We start from the raw sequence: 8858 nt of genomic DNA, 5'->3' as shown, positions 1-8858 counted from the left end.
GTTTGGTGAACTCGGGCATCTTTATTGTCATCATAGCAGACTGCCCCTCGCAGCGGTCGTACTCAGCCGCTCATTATATTACAGTTCATCCTTTTAGAAAGTTCTTCCCTCCCAATGGAGTTGGGTCACCTCTCCCCGCAGGGTGATCACCACTGTGTGTGTCAGATCCCTGATCACAGTGCAGATACTATTGACTAGGTCTGACAGCCTTGCTTGCTGCAGACCTCCAGAACTGAATCATAACTCTGGAACCATACAGATTAACACCTCTCCAACAACATTTAACTTTAGACAGTTCTGTGTCTTATATAGACTTAGGAAATAGCCACACCTCTTATGTCACTAACAGTGGACACAGAGCTTGTTACCACTCCCCTTGTAGACATATGACACCTCACCAGGGTGTGAGGGCAAACCTCCATGATTGATGCTGGCAATCCTGTATACTTACCAGGTTTACTGCCAGCATGAGAAAGAACGGTATACCATTTTTATACATGGCTACATTCTCCCCCTGGTGAACCTTAACAACCCAGCTGGGACCTAAATTTGTAGGACCTTCCAGGCAGCAGTGCAAAACACATAACAACAGTATATATATATAAAAATACATTATACAGTTCTTTTCATATGATACATATCACAACAGTGCCTGCTGACCAGCAGACTGCACTGCTCCTAAGGAGAATCCCCATCTACTACTTAATAGTAGTGCCTAGGGTCTGGCTTCTGCACTTCCCTACCGGTAATGTCCTTAACAGTTACACTATGTTCTCTGGGTAGCCCATTTTCTGGCCTATACTCTACCCGGTGCATATAGACGTTGCGCCCAACTTTCCACCCTCATCAACTGAGTAATCCTCTCCTCGGTTTTGAAACCAGCGTACCCACCAGATTTATTCATAATATATTCCTCGATGGTTTCCCTCAGCCAGGCATTTCTTCCATTCTCGATTTTCTGCATTAGGGGCTCTGGTACATAAGGGTACTCCAACCCATGAGATTTTTTGTATTTAGTAACAATGGCCCTCTCAGCCCTGCTGGTCCTAATCAGCCGTTTATTACCTGCCCTGCCTGGCAGTACCCACGACAATGGCTCATCCGGATCTACGGGGTCTCTGAATATGGCTGTCCCCTTGGGGTCTACTACTCCAGAATGAATATCATGCCATCTCAACCTATGCTCCTCCAACCGCTCCTCTTCCGTGAACTCCCCTACTCCCCACCAATAGTCTACAACCCCTTCTCTCCTCAAAATAAATCGTGTGCGGTCCAGCCAGGCCTCATACTCCTCAAACAAGGGCGCCCACCACCTGGTCTCTCTCTCCCTACAGCTCTCTGGTACCGCCACTGGACCCTCACTGTCCTCGGGCTCTCCCCCAGAAGATATCCCTGATGTACCAGTGGATCTGGAATTCGACCCCAACCTCTTAGGCCTACTGCTGACACTCACTTCATTAGAACATTCGCTATGACATGAGGATATTTTCCTCGTATACCTTCCCCCTCCCGACCCATCATCAGATGTAAAACAATCACCCCAGTCTAGGTTTTCCCCAGTCCGTTCTTCGGAAGTGGTTCGGGACTCCCCAGACAACCCTTGGCTAGACTGGGACCCAGATGAGGAAGTGACAGGGGCAAGGGTCTTAACTAGGGCTGGGGGTTGGGCATAAGGAAATGCCATTGGGCGACGCGGGCTACGACCCGCAGCTTGTCGCTACCTTGCCCGGTGCCATCGGACTGTCATTCTGGTTCTCCCGTCTCCTTGTTAACAGGCTTCCGCAGGGCCTGCCAGCTCTTCCCGGACCCAGGCGACCTGGTGCAGCTCGTTGGTTGCAAGGACACGGCCATCTTCCACCCGGCTCCACTGTGTCTGAAGGATGTGATGTCGTCGATCTCGCGGGACACGCCGCCGCCATCTTGAGTTGGGCTCCCCACTGGAACCTCTTCCTCCACAACGACATCCGCCGCCGGAAGTGAAGATCCTGCTTTCCGCTCCGCTCGGGCCTGGGCTAGGCCTTTCTCCGCCGTTGTCACCACCGGCGCCTGTGGAGGGTAAGGGTATGTCTCTCGGCTCCTTCGGCTCGGGATGGGATCTTCTCCTCCGTCTGCTCCGCTAGTCACCACGGCCGTGGGACTCCTCCGCTCCGGCTGCCTCCGCACAGGCGATCTCGGCACCTCGAGACTCCGCTCCGCTGCGACAGAGGTAAGGCCTGCTTCGTTCACAGCACCGCTGTAGTGGTCCGCTGGAAGGCGCATCACCACTGTCGTCGGGGTCGCTTGTTCCTCGTCCGAGGATCCGAACTCCGACTCGGGGAGTGGAACTCCCGCAGGGGACCGACGGTGAGGTTCCGGGTTCTCACCTCGGTTGTAGGCCCCTTTCTCTCCATGCTCCGTCGAGATCATCAGGAGCGATCCCCATTCTCCAGGATCAACAGGTTCATTCTTGACCGAGGCCGGAGCTTCAGCTGTCAGTTTAGCTGTGTCCGCTCCCGCCTCCACGGTCTGCCCTGGTACGAAGGGCTGCACGGCCCATAGGTAATGGATGCCACATTGGGGGCACCTAGCCGTTGTGCTGGCTACACCACCCGGCAACCGGCACTTCATGCACAAGCACTTGATTATTTCAGTGTCACCCGCCTTGAGTACCAGGAAGCCTCCTGGTAGCGAGTAGGGGTGAGCTGATATGTCCACCTCTTTCTCTGCTTTGCTAGCCATATTGATTACAGGGGACACTTTCTGCAGTGGTCTTTCCTGTTCGCCAGCTCCTCGCAACTGAAGGGTAGGGGTCGGTTTAGTAACTCCTCCCTCAGCCAGCTCCACTCTCATTTGGCACAGTTGGAAACCACTCCCCCTGGTAGATATTAGGGGAGGGTCCCACAAGTTCACGGAGTGACCCAGCACGGGCGCTGAGCCTGTCACAGTCCATGAGGGCGCAGCCACAGCTTTCGCGCCATACCCCCCAGCAGGGTGGGGTTCTTTGCTTGGCGCCAATCCCGGCCAACTCCATGCAACTTTTGCATTGGCAGAATTTTCTGCACTCGGCCCACGCGGTCTCCCAGGGAAGTGGGAGTCGCCATCTTGATTCGCTCGGCCATTCACAACAGCAATTGAGGTAGATGTTTGGTTATAGCTCACCGTCTGGCAAGCAGTTTCTCCGTTTTCACCACACACAAGCACAATGTCCTCAACACTATCCTCCAGGGTAGCACCCCGCGGTCCTAGGCAGGACCAAAACGGTGCGACCACAGCCTTAGCGCCATTCCACAACATGCTGGCAAAAGTTCCTTCTGCAGCTTGTTCTTCAGTGGAACGCACACCACGTGCGCTCCCTCCATCTGCCGCGGTCCGCCATTTTGGACTATCTGCACCGCGCGAATCTTCCCTTCTTGCGGTCGCCATCTTTATACTGTAATTTTATTTATCGCACATGGAGCTCCTCTCTGCGGGGCAGCTGCCATTCCGATGCAACAAAGAATGCCACGATGCACCATCTACGTGTACCTAATGTATGTCTGACTCGTTGCACTACCTCAGGCTAGGCTCACTCTCTGTGTATGCTGTGTCCTCCTCCCTCCAGTCTGTGCTCTGTGGTAAGTGGTCTGGAACTGGCTAGAGTACTCAGGCTTCTCCCATGCAGTACTAGGGCGTCTACCTACTGTTGGCCAGCCTAGCGCAGACCCTCTCCAGAATTCCTGACCAAGTTAACAGGCTATCTCTTCAGACACAAACACATAAGGAGACAGAGAGTTCTCCTAAAAGATCCCCATTCCCTGCACAACAAAGCTGAAGATGGTATTCAGGGTTCAAATACCCACTCGATAAGTAACTAAATTAGCTGTAAAGGGTACAGATAAGTATGTTGTATGTTTATACTTGGCGCATTGCACCTAATGCTGTTTATATAATGAATGTTACTAACTATGGGACATACTGAATAGAATTCTGATTCGGTTCCCTGTTTCACAGCATTTATCTATTGATTCTTTATTTGTACCTGCACCCCACCCTGAGACAAGAGGGATAATTAGTATCTGTATTTTTGACATTGATTTACATACTCTGTCTCATCAACTGCGATCTGAGCACTTTGTTAGGGGATTTATACTTTGATATCCCTGAACTAAATGTCACCCTTTATGTGTGTTTTAATTGTTTTTATGGTAGTTTCGAGTATGCGTCATTGCCCCGTTTTTGTCAATTAATAAAGTATTTATTATTTTTGCCATCTGGCTTTTAGTGGTAACTGTCCTCCCACAGTGCTGGGAGCGGTTACTTATCTGTACCCTTTACAGCTAATTTAGTTGCTTATCGAGTGTGTATTTGAACCCTGAATACCATCTTCAGCTTTGTTGTGCAGGGAATGGGGATCTTTTAGGAGAACTCTCTGTCTCCTTATGTGTTTGTGTCTGTCATCATTATCCCCTTTGCACCAGCTGGAATTATATTCTACTCTATGACTGTATTCATTATTGTGGTGAGCGGTATCTCACAAGTTATATATATATATCCCTTCAGGCATCCTACCAACTAGCTGCCTCAAGGTGACTAGAAAAAGTTACAGCCCTGTCGCCAGACCCACTTAACTCCACTCAGGATCCTAGGTCGTCCCTGCGAGCTGACAATTCCATCAGACCCCTGACTACCCCTAGGCTCCGTCCCAAACACAGCACTGACTGGCAGCATACACTCTCCTGTTTCCTAGTGTGCCTAGCAAAAGCCTGTCCTGTTGATAGGTATCTCAGCAGCGCCTCCATTAATGTAATGGTTTTTCTGGACCCACCCAATCTCAGATTGGCCCCTGTGGTCTAACTGGTCCCCATTACATGCATGTATGTTGTGGTGCACCTGCTGGCGTACAGGACTCCTGAGTCTCCCGCTTGGATGGTATGGGGATATCAGCATGACAGGCGCTGAGGTAGTGTGCTTAGAGTCCTACCTATATCCAGTGCAGCGCCTCCACCTCATCAGGATCTCTGCGTCCGCAGGGAGATGGGTCTGATGAGGACCTTCTCTGGGGTGCCTCCTTCTGTGCATGAACTTCACTCCCACACAGCAAGGGTTTGGTGAACTCGGGCATCTTTATTGTCATCATAGCAGACTGCCCCTCGCAGCGGTCGTACTCAGCCGCTCATTATATTACAGTTCATCCTTTTAGAAAGTTCTTCCCTCCCAATGGAGTTGGGTCACCTCTCCCCGCAGGGTGATCACCACTGTGTGTGTCAGATCCCTGATCACAGTGCAGATACTATTGACTAGGTCTGACAGCCTTGCTTGCTGCAGACCTCCAGAACTGAATCATAACTCTGGAACCATACAGATTAACACCTCTCCAACAACAACTAACTTTAGACAGTTCTGTGTCTTATATAGACTTGGGAGATAGCCACACCTCTTGTCACTAACAGTGGACACAGAGCTTGTTACCATTCCCCTTGTATACATATGACACCTCACCAGGGTGTGAGGGCAAACCTCCATGATTGATGCTGGCAATCCTGTATACTTACCAGGTTTACTGCCAGCATGAGAAAGAACGGTATACCATTTTTATACATGGCTACATAAGTAAAGACATACAAACTCCATCTGTGTGGGGAGCAGGGGGGGGGGGACTCTGTGTGAGGGGGAGCAGGGGGGGGGACTGTGTGAGGGGGAGCAGGGGGGACGACTGTGTGAGGGGGAGCAGGGGGGGGACTCTGTGTGAGGGGGAGCAGGGGGGGACTCTGTGTGAGGGGGAGCAGGGGGGGACTCTGTGTGAGGGGGAGCAGGGGGGGACTCTGTGTGAGGGGGAGCAGGGGGGGGACTCTGTGTGAGGGGGAACAGGGGGGGGGACTGTGTGAGGGGGAGCAGGGGAGGGGACTGTGAGGGGTATCAGGGTGGGGCTGTGTGCGGGGGAGCAGGGGGGGACTGTGTGAGGGGGGGACTCTGTGTGAGGGGGAGCAGGGAGGGGACTCTGTGTGAGGGGGAGCAGGGGGGGACTGTGAGGGGGAGCAGGGGGCGGACTCTGAGGGGGAGCAGGGGGGGGACTCTGAGGGGGAGATGGGGGGGGGCTCTGTGTGAGGGGGCGGCTCTGTGTGAGGGAGCGGAGGGGGCCCTTTGTGAGGGAGCGGAGGGGGGCTCTGTGTGAGGGAGCGGAGGGGGGGTTCTGTGTGAGGGAGCGGAGGGGGGGTTCTGTGGGGGAGCGGAGGGGGGGGCTCTGTGTGAGGGAGCGGAGGGGGGGGCTCTGTGTGAGGGAGCGGGGGGGGCTCTGTGTCAGGGAGCAGGGGGGGCTCTGTGTGAGGGAGCAGGGGGCTCTGTGTGAGGGAGCGGGGGAGCTCTGTGAGGGAACAGGGGGGCTCTGTGAGGGAGCAGGGGGGCTCTGTGTGAGGGAGCAGGGGGGGGCTCTGTGTGAGGGAACGGGGGAGCTCTGTGTGAGGGAACAGGGGGGCTCTGTGTGAGGGAGCAGGGGGGGCTCTGTGTGAGGGAGCGGAGAGGGGGCTCTGTGAGGGAGCGGGGGGCTCTGTGTGAGGGAGCAGGGGGGGCTCTGTGTGAGTGAGTAGGGGGGGCTCTGTGAGGGAGCAGGGGGAGGGGCCTGTGTGTGGGGGGCTCTGTGAGGGAGCGGGGGGGGGGGCTCTGTGTGAGGGAGCGGGGGGGATCTGTGAGGGAGCAGGGGGGGCTCTCTGTGTGGGGGAGCGGGGGGGCTCTCTGTGTGGGGGAGCGGGGTGGCTCTGTGTGGGGGAGCGGGGGGGCTCTGTGTGGGGGAGCAGGGGGGTTCTGTGTGAGTGAGCAGGGGGGCTCTGTGTGAGAGAGCAGTGGGGGCTCTGTGTGAGAGAGCAGGGGGGGGCTGTGTGGGGGGAGGGCTCTGTGTGAGGGAGCAGGGGGGCTCTGTGTGAGGGAGCACGGGGGGCTCTGTGTGAGGGAGCACGGGGGGCTCTGTGTGAGGGAGCGGAGGGGAGGGCTCTGTGTGAGGGAGCGGAGGGGGGGCTCTGTGTGAGGGAGCGGGGGGGCTCTGTGTGGGGAGCGGGGGGGCTTTGTGTGGGGAGCAGGGGGGGCTCTGTGTGAGGGAGCAGGGGGGGCTCTGTGTGAGGGAGCAGGGGGGGCTCTGTGTAAGGGAGCAGGGGGGGCTCTGTGTGAGGGAGCGGGGGAGCTCTGTGTGAGGGAGCATTGGGGGCTCTCTGTGTGGGGGAGCAGGGGGGGCTCTGCGTGAGGGAGCAGGGGGGTTCTGTGTGACTGAGCAGGGGGCTCTGTGTGAGAGAGCAGGGGGGGGCTCTGAGGGAGCAGGGGGGGGCTGTGTGGGGGGAGGACTCTGTGTGAGGGAGGGAGGGGCTCTGTGTGAGGGAGCAGGGGGCTCTGTGAGGGAGCGGGGGGGCTCTGGGTGAGGGAGCAGGGGGGCTCTGTTGAGAAGTGGGCACTGTGTGGGGAGCAGAGGGTGGATGTGTGTGAGGAGCAGAGGGTGGCTGTGTGAGGGAGTAGGGGGTGCTCTGTGTGGGGAGCAGGGGGTCTCTTGTTACTAACCTGGAAAATTAAATGATAAAATCAAGACAATCTGCATTTCAATGACAATACCAGCCGTCCTGTCTGTGCTGCCCAAGCCCTCTGTGAGCGGCACAGAGTGAACGTGTGTGTGTGTGTGTGTGTGTGTGTGTGTGTGTGTGTGTGTGTGTGTGTGTGTGTGTGTGTGTGTGTGTGTGTGTGTGTGTGTGTGTGTGTGTGTGTGTGTGTGTGTGTGTGTGTGTGTGTGTGTGTGTGTGTGTTAAATAAATAAATTTAGATCCAAAAACTATAAAAACTCTACCTTAGAACAAGCCAATTAAACCACTCACAGAAATCTTCATATCAACATAGGAACTGAAGCTGCTTTACTGAGATATATTAAGGACCAAGGAAACTATCTTTCCCTAGCACAGAGCCTGGGAAATGTTACTGTCTTGTTTCTAATCTGCACAGTATGTGACATGTGATCCGATTTGAAGTCTAAAAACTACAACTCCCATAAGCCCCTTAGTGTGAGCATGCGCAGTAGGACACAGAGCTGTGACCTGGATGCAGTCAGTGTCTCCACTTCCGGGAAAGTGAAACTGATACTGCAGCAGAGAGAAGAGATCAGAAGTTAATGAGAAGTTAAGGAACCAAGCGACAGAAGATTGGGCGGCTGTGATGCGGTACGCGGTGCGCGGTAGGGGAGAGAGAGAATATAAAATATACACAGACGCATATATATAAAGTAAAAAACAGTCGATACCGTTCTGTGGTTAACTAAATGCTTTTTCGCAGATGATCAGCTAGACCGGCTCCCCATGTCATTACTCTGTGCACGCTATTGCTCCAACCTGTAGAGAGGGGGGACGGGGTGTGTTGGGGCTTTGACCCCATTTCAATATTAACCTCCTGTATACCCTACTCCAGCACACTCGTTTGTTGGCATATGCAGCGATCCATGACCTGCTGAGTAGCTTCTCAAGCTGTTTATGTCCACACATTAACCCTTACAGTTAGCGCAAGCATCATACTTACCCACGCATCTCTGTGGAGGTTGCTCTGACATCAGCTTCCACCTCCTGCGCATGATAAGACCCTGGTGTGCTTAGGGGAATTAACCATAAGCGCATAGTGCTTGTGTGTGGCAGCTAAGTTTACACTGTGCTACAACAGTAAGGGGCACTGAACCAACAACAGCAGAGCAGCAGACATCACCAACAACCTACCACAACATTGTAGGAGTACCTATCCGGCCTCATATCACCTCCTAGGTGTTTTGGTGATTTCCTTTAGTTGCTCTAGTTTAGCTATACCTTACAACAGTAATCACTGCTTGCCTAATAGCCTGCACCTTAGAAAATAGGCAACACATATCCCTTATAGAGATGTAGCTCATA

The 8858-nt window shown here is 54.1% G+C and overlaps 1 protein-coding gene across 6 annotated transcripts in view; it reads left to right on the top strand.

The window, feature by feature from the left end:
• The window catches only part of LOC142466875 (uncharacterized), a 58340-nt gene that overhangs the window by 5317 nt on the left and 44165 nt on the right, over positions 1-8858 (top strand). For 2 of the 6 annotated variants that reach the window (XM_075572436.1, XM_075572430.1), the window contains exon 2: positions 1776-2206. The exons of 1 other annotated variant lie outside the window; for it this stretch is intronic. The gene's annotated coding sequence lies outside the window, so the exon portion shown is untranslated. Of the gene's footprint in view, positions 1-1775; positions 2207-8030; positions 8159-8858 lie in introns of those variants that run through there. 3 more of the 6 variants (XM_075572434.1, XM_075572433.1, XM_075572435.1) reach the window with 3 other exon arrangements.

The sequence above is a fragment of the Ascaphus truei genome, chromosome 15, assembly GCF_040206685.1.
Source record: "Ascaphus truei isolate aAscTru1 chromosome 15, aAscTru1.hap1, whole genome shotgun sequence".
In the NCBI taxonomy this organism is placed as follows: domain Eukaryota; kingdom Metazoa; phylum Chordata; class Amphibia; order Anura; family Ascaphidae; genus Ascaphus; species Ascaphus truei.
The sequence above is the reverse complement of the archived record's forward strand: the minus strand, read 5'-3'. Positions and strand labels throughout refer to the sequence as shown.